This window comes from Ambystoma mexicanum, chromosome 1p (genome assembly GCF_040938575.1).
Source record: "Ambystoma mexicanum isolate Mex_15411 chromosome 1p, UKY_AmexF1_1, whole genome shotgun sequence".
In the NCBI taxonomy this organism is placed as follows: domain Eukaryota; kingdom Metazoa; phylum Chordata; class Amphibia; order Caudata; family Ambystomatidae; genus Ambystoma; species Ambystoma mexicanum.
This window is the reverse complement of record NC_090921.1, coordinates 1231814836-1231828412: the sequence shown is the minus strand read 5'-3', so window position 1 is coordinate 1231828412 and position 13577 is coordinate 1231814836.

Below are 13577 nucleotides of genomic sequence, written 5' to 3'. Positions count from 1 at the left end.
GAAGGAGCTCCTAGCCATCAAGACAGCTTTTGAAGAATGGCGACACCATCTCCTAGGGGGTCGTTTTCCTGTGGAGTTACGCACATATCATCATAACTTACAATATTTGCGTTCTCTACAGTGTAGAACTGCTCGACAGGCTCGGTGGGCCTTTTTCTTTTCACACTTCGACTTCAACATCACCTACATTCCCAGTTCCAGAAATGTGAAAGCAGATGCTTTATTCCGCTCTCTGAAAGATGACATCAAGCTGGAGGGACGGGACCAGCCTCTGTTGGCCCCGAAGCATTTTCAATTTGCTCTTGTACCCTATCTACAGAGAGTGGCACAGGAAACCTTAGCTCATCCCAGAAGACCCGTATTGATCAAACTTCCTCAGATGAGAGAAAATGATGGGTTGCTATTCTATCGAAGCAGATTGTATCTTCCCACTGAAGATCTCCGCAGGATCATTTTGCAAAGTTTCCATGATTCCAAGGAATCACCGTGGTATTCGTAACACCCAAGAAGTAATCGCACATCAATTCTGGTGGCCAGGATGGGCCACACAAGTCAAGCATTACGTGAAGTGCTGTCCTGTTTGTGCTCAAGTCAAAAATCCATCTATGAAACCCATCGGCTTGTTGCAACCTATTGAATAACCACCATATCCTCGGCATACCATTGCCACAGACTTTGTAGTTGACCTTCCACCTTCCGATGGGTACACCTGTATTATGGTGGTAATAGACTGTTTCACCAAGATGGCTCATTTTGTTCCTTTTGAAAGGATACCCACAGCCCTCCAGATGGCACAATCATTCCTGAGTAACATCTTTCGACTGCATGGTCTTCCGGAAAAGATAATATCAGATAGTGGGTCTCAGTTTGTTTCATCCTTCTGGAGTCAGCTTTGCCAACATTTAGGTGTCCATCGGGCCCTCAGCTCAGGCTATCACCCGCAAACCAATGGTCAAACTGAGAGAACGAATGAAACCATGGAACAATATTTACGCTGCTTCACTAATGCTTCCCAATCTGACTGGGTTTCACATCTTACTTTGGCTGAAGTAGCTTACAATAATTCTGTTCACTCTGCAACTGGACTGAGTCCCTTTTTCTGTTCCTCTGGTCTTCATCCGAAGTTATTTCCACTTCCGCCAGTGAATCCCAGCATGGTTCCCTCAGCTGATCATTTGGTTTCTACGATTGAAGAACTCCACCAAAGGGCTGCTGGTACCCTAGCTCAGACACGGGAGAGTATGAAAGAGACTGCCGATAGGTTCCGGAGTCTTGAACCTCCTTTTCAGGTGGGAGATTTGGTTTGGTTATCTTCCAAGAATTTACCGTCCCGGAATCTTCCGGTCAAGCTTGCCCCCAGGTTTTTAGGGCCTTTCCGTATCACCAAACGGGTGTCCCCAGTGGCCTTTAGGTTAGCTTTACCCGTGTCTTGGCAGATCCATCCAGTATTCCACGTTTCCCTGTTGAAACCCCATCTTCATGACCCCTATGGTCGTTCCTGCTCCCGACCTGCTGCCATTACTGTAGACGGGGCTCCTGAGTTTGAGGTCCAAGAGATATGCGACTCCCGTACCGGCGGGGACGTTTGCAGTTCTTGGTAGATTGGAAGGGTTATCCGGCCTGTGATCGTACCTGGGAACCAGTGGGTAATGTACATGCTCCTCGCTTGGTGCGAGAATTATATTCTCGTCATCCTTGGAAACCGGGTGCTCCGGGTCTTTCTGAGGGGAGTCATGGTGTTAGGATACTTACCTCAGGTAAACGCCTTCGATCCTGGCGGTTTTACCCCAGATTCCAGCTGGCGGGCGGATTGGTTCCTCGACGCCCATCCGTGCTCGTTCCTAAGAGACGCGGATGCACGTCGGGGAAACCAGACCCTGGCAGCTTGGGCTTGCGTTTCAAGCCTCGTTCTGCTGTCAGGGGATGTCGGCGCATGCGCGGTGAGGCATGCGCTTCAAGCCTCGGTTCCATGCCGAGAGCTTCTTATTGCGCTCGAGTACGGGAATGAATCGCGTCTTAAGGCGGTTCGTTCCTGACTCGCCGCTGCGCTCTCCACCCTGCTGGTTCCTGCTAGCTTAGCCTTGACCTGGGTTCCCTGTTTTTGGTTTCCTGTTTGGTCTCAGCCCTGAGCCTCTGTGGTGTTCCCGTTTTTTTCCCTCCTTGGATTCCTGACCTTTGGTCTCTCTCCCAGCCCCCTGAGTTACTCTGGGCTCCTTATTCCCTTGGTTCCCGTTTCTCCCCTGGAGCCATTCCCCCTGGGTTCCCTTTCCTTGTCTCCTGCCATTCCCTTCTGGCATCAGTTTCCCGTCAGTACCAGTTCTCCAGAGGGTCCTGCCTTCATTGTTTTACTGTTCTCTGTTTCTCCTGTTTTGGTATCCCCCACCATTCTCTGCCTGTGTCTTCTAGGCGGGGTACCAGCTCCTGCCTTCAGCTGTTCATCATTGGAGCTCCAGGATACTTCTGCAACATCATCTGGACAAAGTTCACTGGCTAGTTTCACCGTACCTTGGAGTTCTATCTTCAGTCTTCTGATCTGGACATTCCTGAATCATCTACCTTCCCTGTCAGTGCTTGCACTGTCCTGGTGGCACGATAATCCGCAGGGAAGTGTCTCCGTGGCGTCAGGAGCGGATCCCCATCCATACCTGTTGTATCAGGACTGGGTGGAGGTTGCTACCTTACGTCATCTTTTCATCATTTGACTTCCTGCAGCTACAGTCTGGCTTCTCCAGTTCGGCCGTCTTCAGGAAACACAGGTACGCAACGTCCACGTGACGTCCACCTTAACACCATAATGTTTTGCATATCATTTGTGCATTTTCAATTGTTTCATTATAGTATCCAATGATCATCCATGCTCTGCAGATCACTACTCCTTTCTCCCATCCTTCTGGAGAAAGCACTGTTCCTCAAATTTGCATTTGACCTCTGTCCTTCCATCTTCAAGCTTCTTCTGTAGGTTTCCCTTTGACATTCAGCTTTTTGTTTGTTTCTCTTCTGATCTCCGCTCCTTTAACTCCAGGCTTCTCATATCTGATCACAATGTTCTTTGTTTGGCCATTGTTTCTCGTCTTTATGTCTTGGACATAATCATCTTCATCTGGAGCAGTTGCTTCAGTTGCCCATTTGAGTGAAGCATCACTTCCCATAAACTGACCTCTGGTCTAAACATTGCTAAATGTGATAGCCAGTGCACTGTCTTGACATCTATGTCAACAGCTACAAAAAAAATTCTCTTCCCCATGCTGTACGGTAGGAGTGCACAAACAAAACATTCTTCATCTGAAGGTCGTCTTCCAACTGCCTTCATGTGTTGGTACCATATGTTGTTTCCCAAGTGTGCTGTGCTGTCCAGGTAATTGTTCAATTCATTATTGTCTTCTTGTGTGCTTCTTCTGATTCTCAAGGACTTTCTGTAGTTTGCTAAAACCACATCTTTGAACACATCCGTATAGCTGCTTCTTGCTGGAGGATTCTCATTTATCCGGGCGTGTCCACGTGTATTATTCTTGTAGGATAAAGTCTGGTAAGACCTTTCTTATCCTTCTGTCTCCTTTTGGCTTTGTTTATGAACATCCATATTGATTCTGCTATTATCTCAGCACGTGATTGTATTGCAGGACTTAAGCTTGACCCTTTCATTACTGGATCAGGCGTGCTCGTTGGTGCCGTCTCTGTTCATTCACTCTCTAGAGTCTTTTGTCTCCTTAGTTCCTTTTCCATGTGTCTTTTAACACCCTTTGGTAAAAAGCTTCTTGTTGAGCTCTGTCCAAACTCTCACCTTTTTCTGGAATGTGATTCTGAAGTCATTGACACTAGACCAGGTGTATATGTACTCATTATTTGTGTGAGTGTACCTTTCATCAACCCCTTCTCGGATTTACTTTGCCAACCCTGTCTCCGGCATTTCAATTCATTTGTTACCTCAAGTGTTGTGTGTCAATATTTATCATATCCATCTCAAGTTCAGTCACTCTATCATTCTTTCTAGGAACTGGAATGACTATGTAAGGCCTGGGCACTTTTGTAGGTTTCATGCGTACATCATTAGGTGGGTGCACGGGAATGTGAACGCGTTGTGCATAGATGAAAAATGCAGTTCTAAATCGTTAATGACAGTAATATGATAATGAACACAATGCATGTGTAAATGATACACTTATATGTCAATTTTCAGCATTTGTTCCTGGGACAATATGAATGCCTTTCCTCATGAGGGAGCATGATGTTGCTGTTTTGGTTTCCCATCTCGATCATCTAGAGAAGCAAAACGAATTCTTTAACACATGCTAAACATTGCCACTTTATCTGGATTCTGCTGCCTCTGCTTTCAGGTCGCGAGTGCTGGACTGATTATCTTCTTTGTCTGAATAATAGACTGTTCCTTGTCTCTGAAAACAGTTCTTTTTCCATTAATGAAAGTTCCAAATGAGACAATAAGTTCAATAAGTCTTAATGTGCATGTTCCATGTAAACCTATTCCCAGTCTATGCCTCTAATATGTTTCACTCCAGACGACATGTTGGTTCTTTGTCAGCATAAACAAAAGTGAAGTCCTTGGCAACACCGTCACGATCTGTCCCTCGAAGGAAAGTGTACACTCTTCTCCTGTGATTCTGATGCTGACTAGAAAGTTCAACCTGCATTACGATACCATGCAGGAGCATAATCAGATGTGTAGTGTTCGCTGGGTCTCTGATGAAAGTGAGGACGTCCACATTGGCATGTCTCCCTACAAGTTCTGGAAAGTCTTCAATTAAGCGAAAAAATACATTACTGGCTAGTCTGCTATTCTCTTGCGACAGGGACATTTGTCTTGTCCTCGCTGTGCTCCGGGAGTAAAAGAATTGGTTCTTCAATCACTGTGAGCAGCCTCTTTATTGTCTTTTTGTTTTCAGGATCTTGAAGAAACTCTGTTATGTTCGTGAGCCTTCCCACCTATGACGGGCATGACCTCAATACTCGAAATAGATCAGAATGTCTTTGGTGAGGTCACTATTGCGTGACACCATAAGTAAGTCCAAACAGGGATTCTGTGTCGAAAGACTCAGGATATTGTATTCTCTTCAAATTCATGTATCCTCGATCAAAATTTGGCATATCTTTTCTTATCAAGGCTTCAGTGTGCCTCAGTCCAAAGTTCAAAGTCAACAAGCTATTTCGTGGCTTATAAGTGCAATTCTTCTCATTCATCCTGCAACTAGATGCACAGAGTGTTTGTGTTTTTATGTCCTTCTTCCCTTATTTTGCTCAAAGGAAGTGTCCAGAACTAAGTCACAACTTTGCACAAAAGTTATTTGCCTTTGCTTGGCTGGTCAAGTGTCCTTTTTCCTCATCATGGATCTTGTCTGCACGTGCTGTGGTTCTTCTCCATCGTCTGTAGTCATTTCGCGGTGGGGTGCGGGCAGAGGGATTTCTCCGATGTATGGCTTGATGTCGCCCAAGAAGATCCAAGCTCTTCTTCCCTGTAACTTGATTGCAGAGGGTGTGACGTCCTCCACTCTAAATGAAGCGTTGAACTTTGGCTCGGCCCACTTTTTCCTCGTGTGATTTCTCACCGAGACCATGTCCTCAGGGAATATTGGAGGAACACGTAATTCTGAAACTTTGTCTGTTGCAGCATCTCCTTCTATGCTCTGTACGGCCCTACACCCTTCTTGTCGTTGCTGCAGCTGTCCTGAAATTACAGTAACACAAGATGTCATGCAATTCAAGTAGTTTTGCATTTCCATTCCTAACACTTCTCTTGTTGGCTGAGCATCACATCTAGCTCTATTTCGAGGTGTTAATGGTGTTTACATCCTTCTGCCCGTCACCATTTCGTGCACCGTCAGATGGTGGTCAGCACCAGGCTGGTTTCTGAGTGCATACAGTGCCAGTGCAACCATCACTTCCGCAGAGTGAGCTTCAACTTGGCTATCCTTTCCTTTAATAAGCCATTGAGCTTCTCACATATCCCATTCCCTTGAGGATGATACACCGAAGAAACCTTGTGCTTTATACCAAGCAACAAGCTAATCTGTTCAAATACTGCATTGACAAAATGAGGACCATTGTCTGACCTCATCACTTCACACACTCCCCATCTGGGAAACACCTCCCTCACCAAGAATTTGGCCGCAGAGGTATGGTCTGGGTATGTACATGGACCTGCTTCTATCCATCTAGAGAAAGGACACACCACAACAATTAGATACCTGTACCCGTTACATACTTGAATCATATCGACATAATAGATATGCAAGTGCTGAAAAGGACCATTAGGCCTTGGGATAACTCCTCTAATCACACGTAGTGTATACTCAGCCGTGAACTGCTGACAGATTATACAGTTTGCCATAAAAAGTGCATTGTGTTCTGCCAAGTTCGGTATGAACCAGTCTTCGGCAATTGTAGCTGCTAGATTCTCCTTTGTCATGTGCGCTGGATAGTGTAACTGTTCCAGTGCTATTTTCAATAAGGCTATAGGTATCACCGGTTTACCAGTGCTGTCTTGTCGCCACAAGCTCTCGGAGGGTTTTAAAGATCACCCTTGTCGCTTCCATAGTTTCTTCTCTTCCTGTGGTTCTTCACCTTGGAGCTCCATTAACTGAGTTTTTACCATATTGCTATAGCCTTCCTGCTCACTTCGTGCAACAACCATTTTCTCATGCACATCAAATATTTCCACATTCATTATTATTTTGTCTTTGGTTGCCACAAGCTTGGCTTCATTGTCTGCTGCTTGATTTCCATGTGAGATAAAATCTGTCCCTTTCGTGTAGGCTGCGCATTTCAGGACTGCTATGCCCACTGGGAGTTGTAGTGCCTTAATGAGTCTGTCCAATAAGGTTGCATGCTGCACTGGCATGCCATCCGCTTGGAGGTAGCCCCTCCTTATACCGCGCGCTAGGCCTGCGTGCACTGTAGACATCACATAGGCGGAGTCACTGTACACCGTTACTTCCTGGTCTGCGTGATTCTTGAGTGCGAGTATCCACGCCAATAATTCTGCAGCTTGTGCTGAATAATGTGAGGGTAATCGTGCTAGCAAGCATCAGGGTGCAACACATAGACACAACCAACAACAGACAAGATATACAACAAGTACATGGGACACTTGGCACTACCAAACAGTACAAGTAACTGCATACCTGCACTGATGAATTGCGCTTACTTGAACAAGAACGTTTTCAATTATTTTCGGAATGCTAAATATTTGGGCTCCAGTCTCAGATTTACTGGTAGTTTATTCCATTTGCCTGCTATTAATATAGGTTCCAAACTATTAACATTGATCTCAGTGGGTAGGTTGCTTCTATACTTATTAGCATGCATGTTCATTTCACTCCCTGGCGCTCAAGATCTTGTTGGAAAAGGCTGTCTGAGTTTTATCACACTCATCCTGCGAAGGTACGAATGTCGGTGCAAGTACGCTGGGCTTCTCAATCGATTTCAGTATATCAAACAGTTTACTGGTTGCATTAGCAGTGGTCAAAATCTGCTCATTAAAGTGGTTTTTCTTTGCCTCTCTAATTTTATTTTGGTATAATTTCTTACATTTCCTCCAATATTCCATATTAGGTGCCGAGGTTTTTTTTCGCCATCTGTTTTCTCTTCTCCTTTTTCCTTCGTCAACCCTGAGAGTGCAGAATTGAACCACTTTTGGTGTTTAGTATAGGGTCTAATTAATTTGGACACTAACGGGGCCTTCAGGTCGACCAATTTCTTAGTATGGTAAGTCAAACTTGTCATTATGGTTTTACAGGTATCCTCAGCCTTGTATTAATTCATAATTTAATTCATGCATTGCTCTAGGTGACTCCTTTCAAATTATTTTCTTGAGCTGCCTGTGCACTTGCTCCGACAGTCCTTGACATGAAATGTGGTAAAACACCACCACTGCTTTCCCACAAGGCTTGCAAGTTTCCAAGGTCCACCGTTCCTGAATACTTTGAATGTAAGCAAGCAGATCTTCCCGTTCTTGCATCTTACATGCCATAATTGCACCCATATCTGAGGTGTCAGGATACTGCACTCTCAGTGCTCTCCATACATCTGCCCTACAATCATTGAATGGCGCTCCATCATGAGCTGTATTCTGTGCCGTGACACTAGAATAGCCTGTTCGTGTCCAAATATCATCCGGCCTTTCCCCAAGAATGGCTGCTAGGAGACCCTTAATGTCCCCTATTGCTAGAGTATTTCCTCCTGTCAAGTATTCTAGTTCATAAATCCATGTTCCCGCACTCATCGTTAAACTGGGAAGTTTACATCTTAAATGATCCTTATCTATCTGTGGCCATAGGATAAACTGCAGGCTAGCTCCTCCCTTCTCCAATAGGGGGAACTGCGTCAACCCAATTCCACCCTCGCCTCCCATTGTCTGCCTATCCATAGTAAGCACAATGGTTCTGCATCGCTTTATTCCTGGTAATGACCTTAATCTGCTCACATATGGTGGTGATTCTCCTCTTACTATGCACTCGTTCTTTTGGGCGCTCGGGAAATGCTATAGGATCAGGTGTCCTATCCTTAAGTTGTTCTAAATCTGACCATCTCACTTCTTTGTCTAACAATGTGTATCCCTCAGGACCACATGCGTCTTCTCCTTCCTCCTCACGGAAGGTTTCTCTTTCTTCATCTGACATATCTAGTCCCTGTATGACTTTCTTCCCTTTCATCTCTGTTCAAAGTCGATGCTTGAGAATTAACAGGCTTCCTTCCCTTGCCTCACGACTGAGCAATTATAGATCAATCTTCCTTTTCCTTGCTTCCCGATTCACCTTTTGTCCTCATCTCCTGATAAACTTTATCGATCCTGTCTCTGATTCTTCCTATCTCAAAACTCTCATCTAGGATTAGCCTAGATGGTCCTGGCATTGCCTCCTTTAACGGAGCAAACTCCTCCAGGTTTATTTCAAGCGGTTCTGCATTGCTCCCTGTGGCAGGAGAAACTTCTCTATATGGCTCCATGATATTGCTGGATGTGGTTCAAATGACCCCTTTTGAATATGCTCAATGTCACTTTCCCTTTGTCTCCTTTTTCGTTCCATTTCTTCAGCCAATTCCCTTTTTTTTTTGCTTCCCATCTAACCCTTTCCTCCTCCATTCTTTTCTCTTCTCTTCTTTCATTTGCTCTACGCACTTCCTCATCTCTTTGTCTTTGCATTCTTTCATCTTGTAATTTCTGCTCTTCTTCTTCTCTTTTTCTTTCTAGCCTATCATGTTATTTGAGTGCTCTCTGCCTGTGGTCATACGTTCTTTGGTCCTCTGCCCTTTCTTCCTTTCTATGTTGTTCCTCCTGATACATGTGTTCTCGTCATTGTCTATTCTTTCTTTTATTCTCATCTTCCCTCAGCCTTTTTTTCTCGTTCTGTGTCTTTTTTTATCTTGTTCGGCTAGGTCTTCCCCTTGCCTAACCTCATTGATGCTTCTCCCATCAAGTTTAAGCAATATCTGTCCACCCATCCATTTGTTCTGTACAAGCGTTGTCTCGTCAGCTTTATCCTTTACTCCTTTCCATCTCTTAATCTCTCATTCTATTTCTGTGGTAACATTTGATCGTTCATTTTTCTCCTGTTTGTGCTGTTTTCCTTTCTCTTACTCACTTCTGAATTGCCATTAATACAATACGCAGGTGTCTCATATATCGGATTACTATACCCTGTTGCCTCTTTCAGTTCTCTCAACGGATAATGTTCTACATCTTCCATACTATCACTGTTTACTTCCGACGGAGTAGGGGGGAGCAGAAGGCTTAACACCTTTCTCCTTGCTCTAGTTATGCATCCATTCCTCAGGGGGCGGGTCCTCTCGCTCCTCCTGATACCTCTTCCAGAGCTCTAAAATAGCTAACCTTTTCTCTAACTTCTTTCCCGTGAACGCTGCGGGCAAGTATGTAGTCATGTGCTGTAATACTGCCTTTGACAGTGATCCCCCTTGTGGGCATGGCATGAATATCTTATCCGCAGTGCCTTTTACCCATTCTGCACTGTACTGTTTGATCTTGGGCATGTGCTTGCCAAGGTTTTACATATGTGCATCAGTGGTGTGACTTCTCCCATTTTGACAAGTCTCAATTGACTGTCTATACTTACAAGTGTTTGCCCACAATATGAAGAAAACAAAATGAGCGTGCTCCACACTCGCTGCTCAAGACTTTACTTCTCAGTACTTTCAATCTACCCTGCGGTCGGCGCCGACAATGACCCAAGATAGATCATATCATTTTACCTCTATTCAACACAGCCTATCCTTGCTGTCTCTCCCAATGCTTCTTTAAACATAAAATTCACAAACAGACAAACTAGTCGACTTTCACGTGCACGTCATGACACCTCTTTTCATGTAGCCTCTAAAGTACTCATATGGAGTTTGAATTGTCTCCTTTCACAGACCTGTCTGTGTGTCGCCTATTTTTATCCACTTGGATTTTAAGACAATGGGGGTCATTCCAAGGTTGGAGGTAAGGGATTACCGGCGCCTGTAAGGGCACCGATGGCGGTAATCCCTTACCTCCGTATTCCGAGTTCCCTTTGCGGGTCCCTCTTGACCTCCTGCTTTTAGCAGGAGTAAATTACGGGACCCGCAAAGTGACCTTGGAGTAAATTACGGCACCGTAATTTACGGTGCCGTAATTACCTCCTTCCCCATTCCCATTGAGCCCTATGGGGGCAGAAATGGGGATGGGGAAGGGCTATGGTGAATGGGGAATTACCGGTCCATCCAACCTTGGAATGGACCGGTAATTACTCCATTCACCATGCCGGTATTCCATGGAGTAAATAGCTCCATGGTTGCCAATCATGGAGCTATTTACTCCATGGTGTAGTCCTAACTCGGAATGAGGTCCAATATCTTCTGCGCTCCTTGAAGGAGAACTACAGGCTTTCAAACGCTATATGTCTCACTTTAACTCTTTATCATATATCTTAACTTTCTTCGTCACACACTAAAACATCCCCCCATTACTTTATATTACCACAATCCCACCCCCACAGTTTGCCACTCTCCTAAACCTACTCACCATTCGTGTTTCAGCTTTAGGCCCTCTGTATCGTCTCCCCTCCTTCAATCCGGCCACTGTTGCCTTCAGTCCGCTCAGCGCCTTTGGAAATCAGGAGGGATTTCGTCCAAGAGGGGCCCGTCCCACCTGTATCTTCTTTGCTGGCAACTTTGACTATTTCGGCTGCTCTCCACAGGAAACTTGGCGTACTTCCAGCTAGATGGCAGAGGGTATTGGATTATTCAAAAATCTCGAGTCTACTAAACAGATGGATCTTTTATCTAACCATCCGACCCGCTACCACTTGAACCAGTGAGGGCCCTCTAAGACAAGGTGATGCTCTTGTAGGATGGATGGGGATGCAGAAGTTACTCAAACCTCCAAAAAAAGATTAACTCAGGAAGTTGGCAAAAGGTACGCTGTTTTATTAACAATTCTCTAAAACAGGGAGTACAACGGACATCAACGGACGTCTCATGGCAAGATCTCAACGATTTGCCTAAAAAACAAGCTTTTATAGTAAACATTGTCATCACTGACGTCACACTACGTGGCAAACTGTAAAACGTAAAAACCTAAACTGGATTGTGGTTGGATAACGAGAAACATCTACATATACTTTCTATGGGGTATTGAGGTGCCATTGGTCTCTATTGTCAGGTGGGCAACTAAGCCCTCCTCCAGTGCAAGTCATCTTCATCGTCATAACATACACAATGATTTATTGGTTCACAAACTATAGGGCTCATTGATATATGGCCCTCCATAATTGGGTGGCACGCTTGTACCCCTCTGGAATATTCAACTTGCTAGCAGCATGCAAGCTGGTACCCCAGGTGTTGGTGGGTTGGGCTTGACCATGCCTCCACACCCAATTAGCCCAACATCTATCATCACTCTTACTTTCTGTCATTCAATTAGCTATATATATATATATATATATATATATATATACACCTTGGAACATCACTGCAATCTATTCACTACGTATAGCCAGCCTTTATGATTACTTAGTCTACTTGCATTACATCTGTACAATTATAAAATGGTTTGCTTTTTCTTCAGTGCTCTTCACACGTGTAATCTTCATTTTACACGTGAATGTTTACTCGATTCTTACTTCGTCACTGCATTCTATATGTACTCTTTACTTTCTTTTCTATTATCTCTTCTCGGTGTGTCACTTTATGGGATGTGACGTCACCAGTCTGCTCTTTCGTCCACCATCTCTCGCTCTTCAGGGATCTTCCCCAAGAGACTGTCAGTTCTTCGTGGATACATAAAGAATGGTTTTCTCAATGGGTACTTTACTATTTACAGTTCCGAACATGTAGGCAATTTCGGTGAGGGATTGTAGAAAGAGGTTTTTGGCTCCTCCTCTACATGATGAGTCAATTTAAACAGGCCAACTCGAGTTTCGACTTGAGGCCAATATACTTCTAAACACTGATGCCTTCATCAAAGCCGAATTACACAGTTTAGGGTTGCTGTCATCCCCATTGGTCCCATGTTTTTGAGAATTTACATTGGGATAACCTTATGCTTGTGTTCGCTTAGAGGAAGAATAGAGGAGTGCCAAATCAAAACTATGGGGAATCATGGGTATGCAAATTAGACTTTGCTGATTTCTGGAGCATGCATTAAAAGTGCTGATCAGAGAAACAAAAGCATAAACAAGGCTGCAGAGCATATAGTTAGCTCAGCTTGCTAATGATAATAAATATTTTGCATTTATATAGCTCTACAAACTTTCAGGTATCTGAGCGCTGCTTATTATTACTATTAGCCACAGTGTGTGGTGCTTATTTCTTAGCCTCATACAGGATTCAAGCCTTCGACGGCAGGTTATGCACAGATGTCAAAGGGAGCACTCTACTTGCTGTGCTATCTGACCAGCTAATAGGTTGAGCTTGTGTATCGTACTTAATTTCAGATTCCTCGTAATTATTTTTGAGCTGCAACAACATACAGCACTATCATCCAATTTAATGTTACCTATGTTTATTAAATTTGAAATCAGGAAGAGCTTATTCAGCCGTCTGGTGATATTACTTGCAAAATAACTTGCAAAATACAGGCTGGCCTCATGTGAGATGGAAACAGTTTACTCAAAACCTGTCCATCCGCAACATTGTAAAAGCATTATGTAGCGAAAGCATTGAGAGGTCTCCCGAAGAACAAATCTACAGTAAAAAGCATTGACAAAACCAATAGATCTGACTTTGAAGATTTGTTTGGTAAGTCTTTTTACCTGATATAAATTGAAAATGTTGCTATACTTTTGTAAAGTGAAAATCTTTGTAAAAACGTTTGTACAAAATAAAAGTTTGTTTCGAGAGAAAAGCACAAAATGTGAAACTGCAATTAATTATCCCCTGGACCTTGGGGTGTGAGAAACTGCCAAGAGTGTGAAAACCCTGGCTTTTTTGATTGTCAGTGATTAATACAATGATGTGTGTGATGCTGGAAATGCATCGGAGGGACAGGGCCTCCGTATCCTTGTCCTTTACTGCTTTTTATCGTGTGTTCTGTCATGTTTTCCATGCAGGAGTTCATGTGGGACTCCAGGCGGTGCAGCTCTCTCTCTCTT